Source organism: Panthera pardus, unplaced genomic scaffold, assembly GCF_024362965.1.
Source record: "Panthera pardus isolate Hobbes unplaced genomic scaffold, ASM2436296v1 HiC_scaffold_5, whole genome shotgun sequence".
Taxonomy (NCBI): Eukaryota; Metazoa; Chordata; class Mammalia; order Carnivora; family Felidae; genus Panthera; species Panthera pardus.
Window position 1 is genome coordinate 15,960,838 of NW_026526980.1, and position 21,542 is coordinate 15,982,379.

The 21,542-nt window shown below is 44.8% G+C and overlaps 1 long non-coding RNA gene across 1 annotated transcript; it reads left to right on the top strand.

The window, feature by feature from the left end:
• Positions 1-2,325: 2,325 nt before the first annotated feature.
• On the top strand, positions 2,326-5,721 carry LOC109256547 (uncharacterized). The gene is made up of 2 exons (XR_002075710.2): positions 2,326-3,454; positions 5,430-5,721. It is a non-coding gene; the product is annotated as an uncharacterized LOC109256547 (long non-coding RNA).
• Positions 5,722-21,542: the final 15,821 nt, after the last annotated feature.

The window sequence follows — 21,542 nt, forward strand, 5'->3', positions numbered from 1 at the left end:
CCGTTGAAGCGGGGACGGGAGAGACGCTCCCACGAATCCCCCAAAGCCTCTACCAGGCTACCACAAAGACACCCGGCTTCTTCGTCTGCCCACGGGGATTGGTAATTCCGAATCCCCTGACCGCAAGAGAATTCACCGAGAAAGCAGACTTTCGCACACCGGACGTCGTATTCCACGAACGACTGGGCAAAGATTGGTCTACGGCGAGCTCCAGACGCAGGAGCAGAAGTCAGCGGCACGGTGGTTTCTCTCCACATCTTCCCATGGTACGCTTTTCCTTTTCCCGTGGCTGGGAGGGAGGCCAGTCCCCAGATAAGAGGCCACCGAGCACTCCGTCCCCCGCCACCGTGCCCCCCAGACTGGCCTCGGACCGGGGCGAACGGTCGGGTCGCTGCCGGGTCTGTGCACAGTGTCTGGGGAAGGGGCTTCTCCTCGTGACTTGGTGCCTCATTTTTATTTTTAATTTTCCCCCCGTGTCTGCCCCGGGGAAGGGAGAACCCTCCCCCAAGCTGCGACGCTGGGTTCTTGCAGGGCGACAAGTAGCATCTCTGATTCCCCAGTCTCTCTCGGGACACGGCTTGAATAACAGAACTATTTGTTTACAACCCTTCGGACTTACATTGGGAGATACCGGTTCGTCGAAGGTTTGTCAAATAGATTTTATGATCCCCGTTTCGCCAAGAGTAAAAAAATAAGGAAATTGGGAGTCGGGGACGATGTGATTTTTGCCAAGTCCCGCCACTTCTGAGCACAGAGCTGCTGGTCGTCGGCCCCGAGGTCCGTGGGAGCTGAACCGACGTCAGACTCTGTCCCTGACTTTTACCCAGAATTTTAGAGATTAGAGGCTTCGTCGTGTATCATCTCCGAGGTTTTTCCTTGCGGTTTTTGATACAGGAACTTGCGCAGTGAGAACCAAGTGTGTGCACCCATTTCAATTTGGAGATTCCATTTTAAACGTCTGTGGGACGATGCGAGAGGAGACTTAACACTACACTGTCGGTTTCAGGTCTGTTTACACTCACCATTTTATCTCTGGCACTTAGATCTTTTTTTCCACAATATCACAGCTGCCTCCTTTTCAGCACAACCATTTCCTGTCTCTTCTATGCCCCGGGGAAACCACATAAAACCAGGAACGACGGAGGGTACCACACGCAGTCAGTGCCTTCTGGAAGTTTAAGTGAACTCCCTCTGGCTGCAAACCTCAGCCCTCCGAACAGGCCCACCTCCTCCCCCACCCACAGCTCTGCTTCAGCAGAGGATTTGTCTGGGAAGGCCCCTGAGTCCGTGTCTATTTGGTGACAGCTGTCCAAATGGAAGAGGTGTCACGCATTTGGAGAATGAAGTTATTTGGCCGAATTGATGGTGTGTGACCATGAGTGGCAGATGTCTGTTTTTCTGCGCTGGGCACAACACCCTCACTTCTCCTGGTTTCCAAAGCAGACACGCTGGAGAGAGACGAATTTGAAGCAAATGCCGTTTCTTCTGCGGGGGAAAGAACAGCGTCATTCTGGTGGCGTGAAGTCCTCCCGTCAGGGTCTTTCCATCCCTAAAACTAGTTCCCAGCCTCCGCCTTTGCTGAAAGCCTGCATGATTTTTCTCCTTGACCTCTTCCCCCATGGGCGTCCAGAGGGCCGCTAGGCACGGAACGATGCCCCCTCGCACAGAGAAGAAGAAGCCAGAACTTCTCAGGGCCTTTCACATGGAGTCTGTACAACATGGAAGCTTCCCTTCAGAGCTGTGATAACACCGGCTTTGGCCCGATTCCGGCAGAATGGGCCGTGTGGTGGGTTCTTCCGGATGGAGCTGTATGCGCAAGGGACAGGGGTCGGGGGAATCAAACATCATTGAAATCTTACCATCAGGCCCCATGCTGCACACTCAGCACGTCTTTCCAACGAGCTGGGTTACGGTGCTGTTGTCCACGGGGTTTCTCTGTCTCCTATAAAGCCCCGAACTCACGTTTTGAAGTCTACCTGTTCTGACCGATGAGTCGAAAAGGCACAAAGGTGCTCAGACGGCGAGGGGGACGGGGTGAAGGATGCCGGAGAAGTCATAGATGCCCAGAGTAAAGAAGGACAGAGAGTCGTAAACACGTGCAGGACCTACCTTCATCGTGTGTGACTTCTGCTTATTGGAAAACGGGACCCAGTCAGTGGCCTTGACCTTAACCACACATGATTAGCTTTGCTCTTTTCTGGGGAAGAATGAGGCTGGGGGTAGAAGAGGGTATCTGCCCCCGCTACCCTAGCTGACCAAGTCTTACACTCGGCCCCCTTTTCCAGGCCTCACTGCCGTCATCAGAGGGATATAAAAAGAGAAAACTCTGCCATTAGCAGCAGACCTAGGAGAGCACGCCATCCAGGTGCGAGAGAGTCAAGGCATTTCTCCTAGATAGAGTACGAAAGGAGCCAAAGCGAAGGGGCACGACAGAAGCCAGTCAAACTCTCCTTCCTAAAATGACGGTAGAAAATAAACAGAAGGGATCTTGCCAGAACTCAGTCATCAGCAGCCGGTTTGGAAGGGCAGTGACTGGAGGCTGGAAGGCATCCGAGAAACGCTGGACGCTGAATCCTTTTCCATTGCTTTCGAACTTCGCAGGGCTTGGAGGCCCCAGAGAGGGAGCGGAGATACAGCACCAGAAAAAAGGCAGCTGTTGCCACACTGAGCGGGTGGGATGAAGACACGCCAGACGGAAGTCAAATTCTAGGGGATCGCTAGGTTGGGAAGTCACAGAGTGTCAGCACGATTGGACTACACAACTCTTAACATGCCTTCTTGACCTGAGAATCTGTGATCGTATGAATCAAGCCTAATTCATTCTGTATTCAACTTCTAGCCTCTGGTCCTGTACGGGTTTCGATCAGCTGCCCCGGGGGAATGACCCGGAATATATATCAGAAATAAGCTTTCAGGAAGAGTGACAGATGAGTATCAGTTCTAATCCAACAAACTACACATATTTGAGCACACACCGTACACTAGGTCAGGAGACTCTGCAGAGAAAGGATAGATCATCACATTTTAGAGGGACTCAAAGTCAGGTAGGGAAGAAAGGCACTTAATCTAGGGTACCGTGTGATTAAATGCTATAATAGACCATCGCTTAAAGTGCTTGGAAATATAGATGAAGGGTAATTAATCTGCCTCAGGGAAAGCTACAGAGAGAAAATGATTTTTTAACTGGGCCTTGAGTATTAAGTCATGGCATTAACTGATCAGACTTTGTGAGAAGAAAGCAAATCGTCTGCTGTGATGGGAATGTGGGGCGAGGGAAGGGAAGTGGAAAGGTTGGATGCAACCAAGTTTGTCTGCCGTGTTGGAGAATATGTACTTCTTTCTGCAGGAATCGGGGAGCCGTTCAACCCATTTCTTAGAAACCTGTTTCTGGCAACAGAAACGCCTTTCAGGCACGGAGTCAAAATGGATCGAAGATTCTAAGCAAGATGGTAGGGTGAGTACATCAGAGATCTCTACCCTCCAAATCAACACATAGAAGTGAGCAATCAAATGCTTTGAAAAATAGATAAAGAGGGGCGCCCGGGTGGCTCAGTCGGTTAAGCGTCCGACTTCGGCTCAGGTCACGATCTCACGGTCCGTGGGTTTGAGCCCTGCGTCGGGCTCTGTGCTGACAGCTCAGAGCCTGGAGCCTGTTTCAGATTCTGTGTCTCCCTCTTTCTCTGACCCTCCCTGTTCATGCTCTCTGTCTCAAAAATAAATGTTAGGGGCGCCTGGGTGGCTCAGTCGGTTAAGTGTCCGACTTCGGCTCAGGTCACGATCTCATGGTCCGTGGGTTTGAGCCCCGCGTCGGGTTCTGTGCTGACAGCTCAGAGCCTGGAGCCTGTTTCAGATTCTGTGTCTCCCTCTTTCTCTGACCCTCCCTGTTCATGCTCTCTCTCTGTCTCAAAAATAAATGTTAGGGGCGCCTGGGTGGCTCAGTCGGTTAAGTGTCCGACTTTGGCTCAGGTCACGATCTCATGGTCCGTGGGTTTGAGCCCCGCGTCGGGCTCTGTGCTGACAGCTCAGAGCCTGGAGCCTGTTTCGGATTCTGTGTCTCCCTCTTTCTCTGACCCTCCCTGTTCATGCTGTGTCTCTCTCTGTCTCAAAAATAAATAAACATTAAAAAAAATAATAATAAATAAATGTTAAAAAAATTTAAAAAAAAAAGAAAAAGAAATAAAGAAATAAAGAAATAGACATACAACCAATAAGCAAAAATAAAAAACCAAAAATCTCTGCCTCCCAAACCTCCCTCCAAAAGGCTTCCTTGGGCCAAAAGCAAGTATTCAGTTCACAGTATTCCGTGAAGACCATATCATACACCCCGGAAGGGACAGGAATATACTCTCCTGTAGGAAATGGGGGGATGAGTCACTCCGTGGTGGGAGTGGAGATCCTGTCTCCCCACACCAAGCCGGGAGGCTGGAATTATGTACGTAACCCAGGCAAATCAGCATAACAGAAAGGGTAAGTGTTTGGGCTTTGGAGCCAGCCTTCGTGGGGTTCCCAGCTCTGGGACCTTGGACAAGTTATTTACCCTCTCTGTGCCTCAGTTTCTTTATTTTTAAAATGGAGATACTGATAGCATCTTTTGTCCATTCTTTTACGGAGATCGAGTGTATTAAAGGCGTAAGTTGTGTACAACTTACTGGAACGTTGTAAGTACTTGGTAAGTGCTGGCCATTATGAGGGAAAAACTTGGGAAAGCTCTGTGAGCCTGTCCAGGGTTGTGTCAACACACAATTCACCTTCGGTGGAGGGAGGAAGTGGACACCAAGGAACTTGGACTATACTACGTATTGGTGGTGGTGGTGTAACCATTCTGGTTCCCGGTGATCACCATGCAAGATTTCAAAGATCTCAAAAGACATTCCAAATGAACAGGAATAGAACTCCAGAATTTATCTATCTTGCATAACCAAAACTTTGTACCCTTTGACCAACATCTCCCGATTTACAGCGATGTGTATAGCGATGTGACTATAGTTTTCAAAACTGTATTGTATACTTGAAATTTGCTAAGACAGTAGATTTTAAGTGTTCTCAGCACACACACACACACGCGCGCGCGCACGCACACGCACACACACACAGAAAGAAAATGAAAGGAAAGAAAGAAAAGAAAAAGACAACTATGGGGGCACCTGGGTGGCTCAGTGGATAAGCATCTGACTTCGGCTCAGGTCGTGATCTTGTCGTTCATGAGTCTGAGCCCTGAGTCAGGCTCCGTGCTGACAGTTGGGATTCTCTCTCTCTCCCTCTCTCTCTGCCCCTTCCCTGCTCTCTCTCTCTCTCTCTTACATATATCAAAACATTTGAGTTGTTCATCTTAAATATATATTATTTTAATTTGTCAGTTATACTTCAAAAAAATTGGAAAAGAAGCTAACAGGAAAAATAATGATTAACCATTCTCTATTCCATTCAAGGCTAATGAAGATTAACGTGTTCTCTGCTTTGAGATTCTTACGGCAGAAATGTTATATGATCCTAAAGCAGAGATCCTTCATCGTTTTTTATGCCGTGGGCCCCTTTACGAGTTGGGTGAAACCTGTAAACTCCTTCTCAAAATAATGTTTTTAAAGGCATAACATAAAATATATAGAGGAAACTGTATTGAAATACAGTTATCAAGATTCAAAAAGAAACCCAAATCTGTAATATGGTAATTAATATATGTGCTTTTAATTAACACATTAAATAAAAATGATCCAACAGTGAGTCTACTAACTACCTTAATTTCAAAGTGAGGAAGAGTACACATAATATGTTTATACACCTCCAACAACAGTAAAACGATATGAAAACAGCTGTGATTTTTATTAGTGATGAAGGCAGGGGTATAAGGAAGAATCGTATTCAGAATTTGAATATTCACCTTTAGCTTAAGAATCAAGTCCCACATAAGGCCTTCATGAAATTATGTCCAGTGTTGACCCAACAGATTCTCTGCATCCGATGGCGATTGGGGATGTCCAATAACTACACGATTACCTGGCACAGAGAAGGAGATCAATAAATATTTATCAATGAGTGAATGAGTGAATGAATGAATGAAACCGATCAACCAGAGAAATAAACAAAGGAAAGCATCCTCTCCTGCCCACACATTCCCTATTTGTCCTCCTCATTCCTTGTCATCCCCACCCCCCCACGCCCTTGTACATGCACATATTCACTGCACGGATATTCAGATATTGATTGGGCAGCTACCCCATGAATGACATCATACTGAGCTCTGTGGACGATACCAAGATGAATGAATGAGACATGCCTCCGGCCCTAGAAGAGGGCGTAACCTGGAAGGCTGTGATTGGAGCCCAGCAAAACCTCACTTGTGTTCAGCATGTGCCTATTTTTTTTTTTTTTTTATTGATTGCCTATTTTTTCCTTGTGAGCTTCTGTAAAACCTGGGGAAGCATCAAGGCGAATCTCGAAGTTGCCAACGATGAAATAGCAGCCAGGTTGCAGGATCTGAAAAGGAAACCTGTCACACACAGGGCTTGTTCGAACCACGCAATTTGCAAAAGCTGACTTTGGAAGAAGTAGGTCAGTTTGCAGAGTTAGCTGCCATACGATCCTGCAAACAGCTGTCCGAGCTGGAACCTAGGTCTGCTAGAGGAAAATCACAGATGGGACCTCTTTAAAATATTCCACAGGGGGGTGCTTGCTATTGGAATTTTTAAAGATTGTCTTACAAGATGTTTCCATGCTGACTTCACGGAGAAATCAGGTCACTTTGCCTACAACATTCGATAATAATCAGAGTGGAGGTGCAAATTTTCTTCCCGATGTTACTGCCAGATTTTCAATAGACCCTATTCTGCTGTTGGTTGAAGGAAACTGCTACTCCAGTACCGAGGTGGTGCGGGTCGGTTGGAGAAGTGACCTCTCCGCCTTTCTCAGCGGTCAGCTGGCCTGTCAAGGGCATGTGCACAGCAGAGCAGAAAATCCTCCCCGCTTTCCATTTTCCTGGTCGAGAAGTCCAGGATGTAGAATGGGGGGTTGATAAACTACGGCCCGAGGGCCACTGCCTGTTTTTACCACGGGCTGACTTAATTCAAACTTACCTCTCCTCTGTTCATCTTAAACCCTATAAATATGCCAGAGGGTATTAAAGTCTGCTCCCTCTAAAAAGTTATTTTATTTTATTTTTTTATCTTGTTGAAGGTATAGGTGAAATAAGACAGGTCCATAAATAACTATAACACAAAGATCAAAGGAGTAAGAGAGAGACAGAGAAAAGTACTTTGGGAGCTCAGTGTGGGAAAAACTACTTTAGACTTAGGGAACAGAAAAAGCTTTACAGGAAAAAGAGGTATTTAATCCAGCCTTTGAAGCATGAATAGAATCCGAACAAGAACCCCATGAAAGGGAGCAGAGTCACAGATCCCATATGATCTGTGAAGACTTGGGAAAATCACCCAGTGTTTTGGATCTCCTCCCTCTACCTATCCATTCATCCAACAAAGATTTGTTAATTTTCCTACTAAGGCATGGGATTATGGAGCTCCAAACACAGGGGTTTAACTTTTCTCCTCTTTCTTCTCTCAGTGTCCAAAGTCTTGCCTAAAACGACCCAGGAAGTACACAAAGACATCTCTAAAGGCAAGCAGGGAAAATGGCACGCATCTGCTACAAACTTCAGGGCATTTCTCCTAGAGTCAGAGAAGTAGAACCACGTTAAAACAAGCGTGGTGGTTAATTTTATGTGTCCACTTGGCCGAGCTAAGTGATGCGTAGATTGCTAGTAAAACATTATTTCTGGGTGTGTCTGTGACAGTTTCTCTAAAGGAGATTAACACTTGAATCAGTAGACTAAGTAGAGAAGATCCACCCTTACCAATGTGGGTGGGCACCATCCAATCTGTTGAGGGTCCAAATACAGCAAAAAAGCAGAGGAAGGGTGAATTCTTTCTCTCCTTTCTGGAGCTGAGACATCCTCTTCTCCAGGCCTTGGCCATCTGAGTTCCTGGTTCTCAGGCCTTCAGGTCCTGGGACTTACAGCAGTTGACCCCCCCACCCCCTTCTCGGGCCTTAAAGCTCTGACTGAATTACACTAGTTTTCTTGGTTTTCCAACTTGCAGATGGTGCATCGTGGAGCTTCTCAGCCTTCATAATCGTGTGAGCCAATTCCCATAATAAATCTCCTCTTATATCTCTCTCTATATCTTATTGGTTCTGTTTCTCCAGAGAACCTGACTAATATAGGAAGGCAGAGAAGACCGCAAGAGTTGCGGAAATTGAGAAGAACACTACACTGCTCTTCAAATGTGGAGAGGTGACGTCTGGGGGGAAGGCTAAGTCATGGTACGTGGGACAAGTTCTACACGTGAATTTCATTCATTCATCAAACCGCAGCTGCTTCCATGGTCAGAAATGGTAACACCCAACAGGAAGCTGGAAAACAAGCCTCCCCCATGACTTCCCCTGATTGAGAGTGTCACTGGGAAGGTCAGTAGAGCCACAGTATCTACTTGAAACAGAGGTCAAGTTTAATAGAACATAAGATAAAGATCATTGGTGCCTAGCTCAGTAGCTTTACCAAACACAAAGACAAAACAAGGCAGAGAGCTCCTTTAGCACCGGGATCCTTATCTAGTCCAATTCAATTCATACAGTCCGTCAGATCCTGTAATGAAAAAAATCGATGCTATAGAAGCATCCAGAGGGACAGTAAAGAACTTATGGAGATCCTTCATACTGTCTTTCACAAATATTAGGTAAGGATAGAAATATCTCCCATCAAGGCTGAAAAATAAGATAAAAAACCAACTTGAGTCCCGTGGAAAGATATTTCAACAAAAAAAGAGGAAAGAAAATATAGATTCGAAAGAAGATATTTTAGGAAAAAATAGAAGTGCATTTTAGATAACATATATTTTCTACTCTCTAGGGAGTCAAACAGAAAAATAGGATCATATCATAGTAGTCTATGATGAAAAGTTGTAACAGGAGATAAAAGGCAAGATATAAGGAAACCAATAATGCAGACTTTTAAATTGCATTAGAAAACAAAATCAGTGGTATATGACTCATAAACTTGGGAAGCTCTTGAACACGGAATCCAAGAAAAGGCAATGAAAACAATGAGAGAGAATTTTACAGCTTACGTATACAAGAGAGAGAATAGAGATTCATGATATACAGCATTAGTTGTTGGAAGAAAGAGAGAGGAATAAATGTTATATAATAATCAAAGACAAAATTGAATACAGCACTCCTGAACTGAAGAGAAAACCAAACCTACGAGTGTTCAGGGTTCAGCTAGTTGTGGGCAAATTTTACAGAAAGAAATAAACTCTGAACTATCTCTGTATGTGTGTGTGTATATATATGTGTATGTATATATATATATATATACATATATATATATATATATATATACATATATATATATCTCCATATATATATATGAAGGGAAGGTCAGTAGAGCCACAGTATCTACTTGAAGCATACATACATACATATATATGCATATATGAAGATATATATGTGTATGTATATATGTATATATATACATATATATATGAAGATATATATATGTACACATATATATGAAGATACATATATGTACACATATATATGAAGATATATATATGTGTGTGTGTATATATATATATATATATATACACACTAATTTAAGAATAAAGAGAATTCTAGGAGGGTAAAGTTTGTATAAAAATGGCTACCTACAAAGGTAGGTCATTGGGTTGGCAGGTGTTTTTTTTTTTAATGTGTTCCCCATGTTCCCTTTTCTTTCCTCATTCTTTTTTTTTTAATTTTTTTAAATGTTTTATTTATTTTTGAGACAGAGAGAGACAGAGCGTGAGCAGGGGAGGGGCAGAGAGAGGGAGAGCGAGACACAGAATCCAAAACAGGCTCCAGGCTCTGAGCGGTCAGTACAGAGCCCAACGCGGGGCTCAGACTCACAAACCGTGAGATCATGACCTGAGTCGAAGTCGGACGCTTAACCGACTGAGCCACCCAGGCGCCCCTCCTCATTCTTAAAAAAGAAGACATCTGTCCAGGATCAGAAGTTCATAAAAATACTACCTAATAATTCTTTTTTTTCCCTGTTTACTCTTGTGGTATCTGAATCCCATCCACCCACCCATCCATCCATCCAACAAATATTTATTGAGCATCTCCTGGGTGCCAAGTACTGTTATAGACAGTGCAGATACACCTGCAAACAAAAGAGACCAAGGAAAATAACAAGTATGATATATTGTGTGTGATAAGTGCTATTGAAGAATAACAAAGCAGACTAAAAAAAACAGAGAATGGAGAAAGGCTCCTTTCTAAGTTGGTCTTTGCCACATGAATTGAGGAAACAACCAAGGTGGGTATCTTGGGGAAGAAGGAACTGTAAGTACAAATGACTTGAACTAGAAACGTGTTCGTTTGAGGCATTTGTGGAAGAGCGAGAGACCAGTTTGGCTGAAGCAGAGTGAGTGAGGGGAGAGGGCGTGGGAAAGGAACCCAGACACACAGGTAAAGGCGAAGGAAGAAGGTTGGATCACTAGGGTTATGAGACGATGTAAGGAGGGTGAATTCTGTAGCTGAGTGAGATGGGGACCAACTGTAGCGTTTTGAGCAGAGGGGTAACGTGATCTGACGGGCCTTGTAGAGGAATATCAGTGAGTGATGCATGAAAGATAGGGGAGGCAGGCAAGGGGAACAATAAGGAGACCAGGGGGGAGATAATAGTGGGTGGTGGCTGATGAGATCATCCCAAACCTCCAACTGAAGGCAGAGTGCACTGCTTCCGTCAAATCTGTGGTTTGTATTCAGCTCCCTCGTGAGCTGCTCTCCTCTAAAGGGACATCTTCCTCCTATTCCCACTGCCAGGTCCCACACACTTCTGACCTGAAATTCTTTCTAGAAAGCGATGGTTGCTGTCAAGTTTTGCTGCTAGATTCCTACCATCTTCGCTCCCGGAGGTTTTTTTGTCGTGGAGACAACACCTCCGCAAGTTCAACCCGCTTCAATTCTCTCAGATTTGCCCACTCTGTCTGAATGCGGGAATACGCTGGGCAGACCCCGCAGGGTGGTTGACCAGTTGTCTGATCGTTACAGCCACCCGTTTCTGAGCCAGTGGAAATGCTGGGCCGACAAAAAGTTGTTTTACCCTTTTCTGGTGTTCTTGCTTCCGTGAGTCAACAGAAATCCAAGAAGTTCTTATGTCCTGTTAATCCGGGTCCATTTACCCCATAAATGAATTAAATTCTCCCTATATCTGGGGCCTTGCAGATTTTGCCAGTTCCCCGCCCCCCTCTCTTTCCTGTAAATATTCGTCTTCAGTTTTTTGTGTGTTTTTGTTTTTGTTTTTCGTTTGTTTGTGGGTTGTTTATTTTTTTGGTAGTTTTTAGAGAGAATAAAGGAGAGCCAATACCTGAAGCTGTTAGCCATTCGCCGTGTTAAACCAGGTGTTACTGAGACCGTGCTAAGATAATAGAGGGTATTGCGCTGCAGAAAGGGACGACAAAAATGCCGACAATTATCACTATTACAAGCATTTCCACAACAGAATGAGTTATCAAAACAAGAATTAGACACGCATGACTAATTAATTAGGGAACATAGTTTGTACCATGTGGTCCGCTAGAGTTGTAACGAAATCTCAATTTTCTACAAACTCACAGGGATGAAAGCTGTTGTGTAGAACAGAGGCACACACTTGCTTTGCGTCAGAGGTTGGTTGTGCTTTATAAGTGGCATTATTTTGTTTCTGTTGGGTTGTCGCACATCAATCAAAACTTCAAACTCAAGGTCAAGGATGATAGAGAAGCACGAGAAATAGCTGAGTATGTAGAATGAAAAACACATAAGGAAGTCTGCGGGTCTGTTTGTGTCACTTTTGATTTGGCATTTTTGCTTATAATAACAAAAATACACTCAAAGCATTATTCTTTAAATCTCTGAAGGACAAAAGATGTTGTAAATCTAAAACTCTCTAGCTCCAGGATTGCTTTTTTTTTCCCGATGGAATTACATCCACAATGCAGTTTCAAAATTTCACAATGGGTTTAAAACAAAAGATTTCAGTTATCGGAACACATGGCGAACATTACTCTAGAACTTCTCGCCAACATAATAAAACAAGAAAACAGAAATTATCAGTTTACATTTGCAAACACAGAGACAAAGTTATTGTTTTTAAACAAAAAGTCAGTCTACCTTAAAACCCCATGAATATCAACTTTAATAATAGCAGGATTGGGGCACCTGGGTGGCTCAGTCAGTGAAGTGTCGAACTCTTGATCTCGGCTCAGGTCACGACCTCACGGTCACGAGATCGAGCCCTGCGTTGGACTCCAGAGCCTGCTTGGGATTTTCTCTCTGCCTCTCTCTCTGCCCCTCCTCCTGCTCACACACACACACACTCTCTCTCTCAAAAAAATAAACATTTTAAAAATATAGTGGGATGAATATGAAAGTTCAGTAATGTGGCCAAACACAAGGGAAACACATCAACTTTTGTATGTGTCTGAAAAAAATAGAAAATTGCACAGTGCCATTCCTATGATGACCTAAAAATAAAATGTCTAGGAATAAATTGAACAAATAAGAGCAGAATTCTTAGGAAGGAAAATATTAACTTGACTAGAGGACACAAAGGAAGATAAAAATAAACAGAGTCAAATAATGAAGAGACCTACCAAGTTCTTGAGTAGAAAGATGGAATTTCATCAAGATTTCTAATTTCCTGAAATTGATCTAAAGTCTAGGGCTATCTTGCTACAAATACCAAAATAGTTTTTAGAGCCTAGGAGAATGACAAAAGAGCTCATTTGTAGGGAAGCATAGGACTATAGCCAAACATATCTTGAGAAAGAAATGCAACGTGATATAATGTAGGTATTAAAACATACGATGAAGACATACGCTACCGAAACAGTGTCTTACGTATAGAGGCCTACGGATCTTTGGAACAGAACAGAAAGCCTAGAAATAGATTTATCAGTCCACTAATAATACCTCCAGGCCACCTGTTAGATACTATTTTTTCAGCTCTTAGATATTACTACTAATACACATGTAGTTGAGGTGGCTGGTGACCTGGTTAAGCTAGGTTTCAGAAAATTATTTGTGAGAGTCTGAGAAGCTCCCCAGAAAGTGACTCAATCATTGGGAAAATGCCAAGTATGATCAATGTGACCCGGTATCTAGATGTAGCGATTAGAGTTAAGGATCGCTTGGGATCCAGCACGATGGCCATGACCAGGTTTTGTCCCTATCTAGCTTTGTGGACTAATTACCAGGGTCTGAGTAGAGACACCGATGCATAAAAACTGGAAGAGTCTGTTTCACCAAAACGTACAAAATAATATGGCACCAGCTGCCCCACTTTGGTACCATTTATAACAGAATGAAACACGAAATGGATGTGTGTTGGGGTCGGGGGGGGGGGGACTTGATAAATATGTTTTCAGTCAGACAGGGCTAGAGGAAGCTACAATAATAAATGACACCAAAGCTCGATGACTTATGACAACAAATGTTTACTTCTCACTCTCATGATATGTCCATCATCGCTCGGCTGTGGTCCCACAACACAACATCTTTATCCAGGAGTCAGAGTAGTCGAGCAGCTTCCATGGGGGGGGGAGGGTCACTACAGCTCTCACGACACAGAAAAAAGAAACATGGTAAACCACACAGTCTTTCAAAGCTTCCTTTGGAAGCCACCCTTCAGCTTACCTTTCACTGGCCGGAGTAAGTCATATGACAAAGCCCGATATGGACCGAATGAGGCAGGGATAACCCTCCCACAAGGCGGGGTATCACTGGGAGGGCAGAGGAACGTGTGATGGGTCAGGAGTTCACTCTAACACACCCATTTCCTCAAAGCCTACCTTGTGGCCCTGGGACCCACAGAGTCGTAGGGACTCCCAGTCCCCTCGGGAAATTGCCCTCCGGCCCCAGACCCAGCAAGACAGAGAGTTTTTCTAGAAGCTGTCAGCTTGTTCTTCCCTCTCTGAGGTGAACACGCAGCCAGTGGAGCAGATGTTGGCTGCCAAGGTGATGCCAGGCCCCACGGTGATGGACAGCTCCTCTGTTTTGTTTACTCTTAGAGGCAGGGTGATAAATTCCCCTTCTAATCGGGTTCGGTGTTTCTCACTCTCCGATGCACCAGCCCTGCTAATGACTGATTCACTGAGGTTAGCGACTAAGACGCAGCACGCCGCACTCCGCTCTGCCTTTGTTATGCAAAGTCATGCCCTCACTATCTCCTGAACACAAAACCCAGTTCCCGAGGCTGGCGCGGCTAGATGATGGAGTGTGCAACAGCCTCCGGTAATTTGTTCACAGGAATTCGGGCCGGTATAGTCTGTCACTCCTGCTACATTCGGTTTAACTCGCTGGGGGGAGAAGGGAGCTCGGAGGGGGCCCCTCTGAGGCCGATCTGCAAATAAACTCCCAAAAGTTCCGGAGCTGCCCATCCAAGAGACCTCACAGAGCTAGTGCTCTGTGCCCTCCCCTTGCATCCAGAGAAGATTCGACTCTGGAGAAGAATCCCGGGGGGTAACTCCATGGGAACCCCAGCCTTTGACTGCCACCACTGCCGTGGCTTGAGAGAAATTAAATCGGACACAGCATGGAGAGGATTTTTTTTTCTTTTTCAGTCCGGGCCATGCATTTCTTCCTCCAAAATTCATATTAAAACAAAGACCAGTGAAAAAGAGTTAAAGGGAGTGGATCCCAAACCATAGCACCGTTCCCTGGATCTATGCTGAAAGCTGCTTTCCAAGTGGTTGGATGTTTAAAATGGGGCAGGGTTGGGGTGCCTGGGGGCTCAGTCGGTTAAACATCTGACTCTCGATTTCAGCTCAGGTCATGATCTCACGCTTTGTGGGTTCAAGCCCCACGTGGACAGTGCAGAGCCTGCTTGGGATTCTCTCTTTCTCCTTCTCTGTCTCTCTGCACCCCTCCTCTGCTCACACGCTCTCTCTCTCTCTCTCTCAAAATAAATAAATAAACTTTATTTTTTTAAATTGTTTTTATGTTTATTTATTTTTGAGCGAGAGAGAGACAGAGCGTGAGCAGGCGAGGGGCAGAGAGAGAGGGAGACACAGAATCCAAGCAGGCTCCAGGCTCCGAGCCGTCAGCACAGAGCCCGGTGCGGGACTTGAACCCACGAACTGTGAGATCATGACCTGAGCCGAAGTCGGACGCTTAACCGACTGAGCCACTCAGGCACCCCTAAATAAATGAACTTAAAAAAAATAATAAAAAAATGTAAAAAAATCAAATGGGGCAGGATTGGGGACAAGGCATCCCAGGACCTTAGTTACTGAGGCACAGAAGTGCACCTGGCTGTGTGGCTGATTCTCATATGGGCGTCAGTGTAATGCAACACGGTGACTGTGTAAAGGGTCTGAGGGTGCTATTTGGGAAAGTGTTGCTACCACCAACGACGAGAGAGCCCCACAGTGAAAGCACAGGTACAGGGCAGAGCAGAAAGTTAATTGGGTGGAAGACTTTTGGTCATACGAACTGATTCTTTTGCACCCCACACAACCTGCGAATTAAAAACCCGCGTCACCTAAAAGGCAGGCTAAGTCAGAGTGCTCAGCCCGGAGCTCACCCGGAGCCCAGGTATGGCCTTGAACGGTCAGAGACCGTGCTGAGAATAACCGGTGGGGGAGATTGCGACTCTGTGGACATCAGTTGCCCAGTTGGCACAACGTTCGGGACGCGTCCTTGGGAGAAAACTTGATCGGGGTCAGACTTGATTTCGGTGACAGAAAACACACTGATGTTAACTAACCTGCGCTGGCGAGGAAAATGCATCTTTAGGACTTTGTCATAAGCACCGAATGAGCCAGCCAGAGAGACAAGGAAAGAATATTGATAAAGGTGTGTGGGGCTGTGGCTAATTTACTTTCCGTGTGGACTACCTCGGTCAAGGATAAGTGAGGAGAATAGCTCTTTTAAGTGCAGTAGGTAAAGATCTCAGCCTAAAACACTTGAAAATGCAAGAAATTATCTTTCTTTGTGTTCCAAAGCGATCTGTCTCGCCAAGTCCCCAGTCCCCCAAAGGCATCAGAAAACCTAACTCAGTCCAATTCTTCCTGTAACGTGCGCCCTCCCAGGGTACGGTTTTGATGCCGTGCGGCATGGAGACCTCAGTGGGATGGAGTTAAGGCTTTCCTTTTCTGGTCTTCACAGTGTGTTACTGAGACTTCCATCACCTCTGCCCATGGGGCCCTTTGGATCCGGGGGCTTGTTGCTTCTTTGTTTTCATGCTCAGAGTGAGGTTGCCCCTGGTCCCACCTGCCCATTCGTGCCACGAACCCTGTATCCGTCACGGCTCTCCTGAGACACAGACACAAACATGGTGTGTGAAGATATATAGAAACAGGTTTATTACAAGGGATCGGTTTGCACGATTACGAAGGCTGAGAAGTAACTCGATCTGTCACCTGCAATCTGGAGGCTCGGGGAAGCCGATGGTAGTCCCAGCACGTAGCTGAAGGCCTGAGGGACCAGAGAGCCAATGGTATAAAGTCTCAGTCTGAGTCTGAAGGCCCAGGAACCAGGAGAACCAATGTCCGAGGGCAGCAGAAGACGGATGTCCCAGCTCAAGCCGAGAGAGAAAATTTCCCCTTCATCCGCCTTTTTGTTCTACTCAGGCCCTCAGTGGAGTGGGTGAAACCCACCCACATCGGTGAGGAGAGATCTGCTTTACTCAGTCTACCGATTCGGATGTAATCTCTTCCAGAAACACCCCCACAGACACACTGACAGGTTTTACCAGGTCTGCAAGCATCCCTTAGCCCAGTCAAACTGACACATAAAATTAACCATATTTTATGTATATATGTATATGCGTATCCGTATCCTGTATCTGTGCCTACATAGTCTACCTCTAAAACTGTATCTATGTATCTATCCACGAGTGTTTGTGTATTCTTTTAAAAATACAGGTGACTTTGGGGCACCTGGGTGGTTCAGTTGGTTAAGCTTCCGACTTGGCTCAGGTTATGAACTCACGGTTTGTGAGTTCGAGCCCCGCATCAGGCTTTGTGCTGACAGCTCAGAGCCTGGAGCCTGCTTCGGATTCTGTGTCTCCCTCTCTCTCTGCCCCTCCCGAGCTCTCTCTCGCTCTCTCTCAAAAATAAATAAACATTAAAAAACTTTTTTTAATAAAATTTTTCCAATAAAAATAAAAACACAGGTGACTTTTGCATTTGTGTGACGTTTTTCTTTTTTTAAAAGTTATTGAAATATAGGACTTTATAAAAATGAACGTACATTAAAACAATATGATTTTCTGTAAAGCGGAGAAACGGTGATAGCAAAAACCAGTACTTGAGAGCTTACCATGTATTTGCCAGATACTCTATGAAGTACTTAAAATGATTATTTCATTTAATTTGCACAGTCAACTAGAAATTGGTAGACGTTATCCCCAGTTTGTAGATGCAATGGGAAAAAAATGACCTTGATTTTACTCACCTGGAGAAAACTACTGATAATTTGTTCTGGTCCTGCTTTTCTAACAATATATACCTTTTTTCCTCCAGTAGTGTAGAGCTGTTAGATGGACCACTTTTTAGTTACAGATGGTGAGCATTTTGAGGTGTGTTTTTTTTTTCATTTTTTAAAACTTACTTATTTGCAATTCATTTATTTCTTTATGTTTTAATTTACATCCAAGTTAGTTAGCATATAGTGCAACAATGATTTCAGGAGTAGATTCCTTAATGCCCCTTCCCCATTTAGCCCATCCCCCCCCCACAACCCCTCCTGTAACCCTCTCTTTGTTCTCCATATTTAAGAGTCTCTTCTGTTTTGTCCCCCTCCCTGTTTTTATGTTCTTTTTGCTTCCCTTCCCTTATGTTCATCTGTTTTGTATCTTAAATTCCTCATATGAGTGTAATCATACGATATTTGTCTTTCTCTGACTGTTTTCACTTAGCATAATACCCTCCAGTTCCATCCACGTAGCTGCAAATGGCAAGATGTCATTCTTTTTGATTGCCGAGTAATACTCCATTGTATATATGTACCACGTCTTCTTTATCCATTCATCTGCTGATGGACATTTGGGCTCTTTCCAGACTTTGGCTATTGTTGATAGTGCTGCTGTAAACACTGGGGTGAATGTGCCCCTTCGAAACAGCACACCTGTATCCCATGGATAAATGCCTAGTAGTGCAATGGCTGGGTCGTAGGGTGGTTCTATTTTTAATTTTCTGAGGAAACTCCACACTGTTTTCCAGAGTGGCTGCACCAGCTTGCATTCCCAGACATTTTTCTTTTAACAGAAATCGCATCATACCGTACACATGACATATTGCAACTCACTTCTACAGTGTGCATAAAAGACATTCCCAGATAGACACGTATAAATCTACTTTGTTTGTTTAATAGCCGCATGGCATTCTATTACACAGATATTCCATTATGCATTTAACTGTCCTGCCACTGCTGTAGATTTCATTATCTCTATTCGTATGTACCACCTTGTGCCATGTATTTACTTCTCTAGATATCTACCCAGGTTTCTTGGTAAAGAGTCAGATGCATTTCTTAAAAGGAAAAAATATTAGACTGTTGAATTGCTTTCTGGAAAAGTTTTACCAAGTGGATCTACCAACAATGCATGGGAAGGCTTTTCAGCGTGCACTTACTTTTTTGTTGTTGTTTCTTTATTTTTGAGAGACAGAGAGAGACAGAGAGAGCATGAGTGATCAGGGGAGGGGCAGAGAGAGAGGGAGAGAGAGAGAATCCCCAGCAGGCTCCGTGCTGTCAGCACAGAGCCAGACGCGGGGCTCCAACTCACGAACCACAGCATACACTTACTATGGCCTCAACTTTACCATTCTTTGGGGGGAAAAAACCCAACCAGGAAATGCCGTTGTTTTGTTTTACATTTACTTGGTTACTAGTCAGATTACACATCTTTCCATTTGCAATTCTTCTTTTCGTGCAGTCTGTTTATACTGTCTGCCCAATTTTCTATTAAGGTTTCGTGCTTGTGCCTCGTTGATTTTTGAGAAATCTTGATATGTTTGGGTATCAATCCTTTATAGTTATTTTTCTCCAACTGTATTGAGATGTGATTGACACGTGACCTGGTGTAGGTTTCAGGTGTACATCTTACTGACTCGATGCACTTAGATATCATAACATGATTACAGTCTCACCCGGACCGTACCACTGTCCACGTATCCCTAGACTTTATGGTACAGCTTTCTGTTTCTGAGCCCGCCTCTAGCTCTGCGACGAGCTCCTGTGAGGCAGGGATAGCATTTTATGCACCTTTGAACTTCCTGGTTCTATTTTCCAGTGTTTAGCCCAAAGTCTGGCACAGAGAGTGAGTACAGTATCACAATAACATTTGTCTCGATGGATTGGATAATTAGCTAACATCACCGTCACATATTTTCATATGTTTTCATGTAACTAATTAGTGGCCCTTTCATTTCATCTTGAAGAGCTCCCTATTTTCAGCGTTTCTTGGAAGGCATGACTTACAAGCAGTAATGAATTCCCTCAGCTTTTGTTTGTCCGGGAAAGTCTTTACCTCTCCATTTCTGGAGGAAAGCTTTGCCAGGCGTATTTAGCTCTTCAGTTCATCCAGAATTGACCTTTTGGGTATGGGAAAAGGTAGGTATCTAATTTTTTTCTTTCCAGAGGGCCAAATACTATTTGCTGGATAACTCATTCTTCTCTGCCACTTTGAAAATGCTGCTTTTATAACATACTGAACCCGCATGCCTGTGTGAGACTTTTCTGGGCTCTCTGTTCTACTCCATTGACCTGTTTGGCTAACTTCACACCAGAACACATTGTAATGGGTTGCAGTTTTTAAGGAGGCTTTCCTGGAACTTTGGTACTGGAAAGGAATCACGGTGCATGTAACTAAGACAATGACTGACCTCTCTCACACACACTGGAGCTCTCCTCGGGAACTCTGACTCACCCCTTTCCTCCTACGTGAGGCTGGGAGAAAGACGCTCGTCCTCCCCACTGGAAGAGCTTCTGGCATTTCCATAGCTCAGTGATTGGCTTACATTTGCTAATAATCCCAGAAAAGAGAGAGAAGATTTCCCTGGCCTCTCTGTCTGGGACCGCCGTTCAAATCCTCATGTCCTATCCTAGGGTTTAGCCCTTCTCAGGAGGACTGTCCACTTCTGGGCCGACTCTGCCTTAAGCATGTGAGCATGTGGCCTTCTGGATGGCCCGCACCACACAGTACACAGTGGTCCAGTGACAATTACTTCAGAGTGTCTGAGTGTCTGGGATTAAATTATATCACGTGTGATGCCACAGCCCAGGTGGTTTTAGGATGTGCCAACTCCATCTCGTTACCATTCAATTTCTTATCAAGAGTTGGAAAAAAAAATTAACATGGCGTCTGGTCTCACCCGGACCGTACCACTGTCCACGTATCCCTAGACTTTATCGTACAGCTTTTTGTTTCTGAGCCCGCCTCTAGCTCTGCGACGAGCTCCTGTGAGGCAGGGATAGCATTTTATGTACCTTTGAACTTCCTGGCTCCGTTTTCCAGTGTTTAGCACAAAGTCTGGCACAGAGAGTGCGTGCAATATCACAATAACATTCGTCTCGGTGGACTGGATAATTAGCATTGTCACGCAGTCTCCCCAACGTCATCCTAATTACATGAGACTCTTGAGCCCTATCACACACTCCACAATCTCCATTCCTCCTTTGCCTCCCCCACGATGCCATTGTGTCCTTTCTTTATCTCAATATTTACTCGATTGTCTGCATGACCCTCGTGTCCGTCCCCATTAGCGTCTTTTACATTAAATCAGATATCTGCACCAACGCAAGAGGCTCTTTGCAGCTCCATCAGTGAGCGAGGGATCAGACAGCTGAATGGTTGATTTAATTGGCATGAAATAACTAAGCCATCTGTTCCGTGGAGTTGATCTTTTAAGTGTTACTCTCTTGTCTGCTCTGAAATGTCTTGGCCACTTGGAAAGCTCATGCATGTCAGGTGGCGGGTCACAGAAGATGGATGATTTAGGACAGAGAGCAAGGGCTTAAGGGAAGTTGAAGAATTTTATGGCGCTCTCTTTCACCCGGCTTTGTCTGTCTTTATAGCACTTATTAGTACCTACTATTCACTTGTTTATCTGTCTCTCTCCGTAGAGGCTAAGCACCAAGAGAGCAGGGACTTTGCCCTTTATGGTCCCTGCTGATACCGGGGTCTGGCATACATGACCTACCTTGATTTGGGCGGCAAAGATCTGCTCAGCTCTTTCTTGGGTTTAGTTCCCTTGGGACCTGGTGTTCCAAAGGTCCGTTGGGAATGTTGGGTAGATGGCAAGATGGTGTGGAGGCCAACACAGGAAGGAGTCTAGAATCCAACTTGGCAAGTTCAATGCTTCTGGCAAACTTGATTTTTGTGGGGAACGGCCTTGGGGTTCAAGGGCCCCAATCTAGAGGAACAGTGAGGGAAGGCACAGCAGTGGTGGGTTGGGGAAGCCTAGTGAGGTGGACCTTGGGAATGTTGTTTAATCTTTCTGAGCCTAGATGTCCTCGTTTGTGAAATG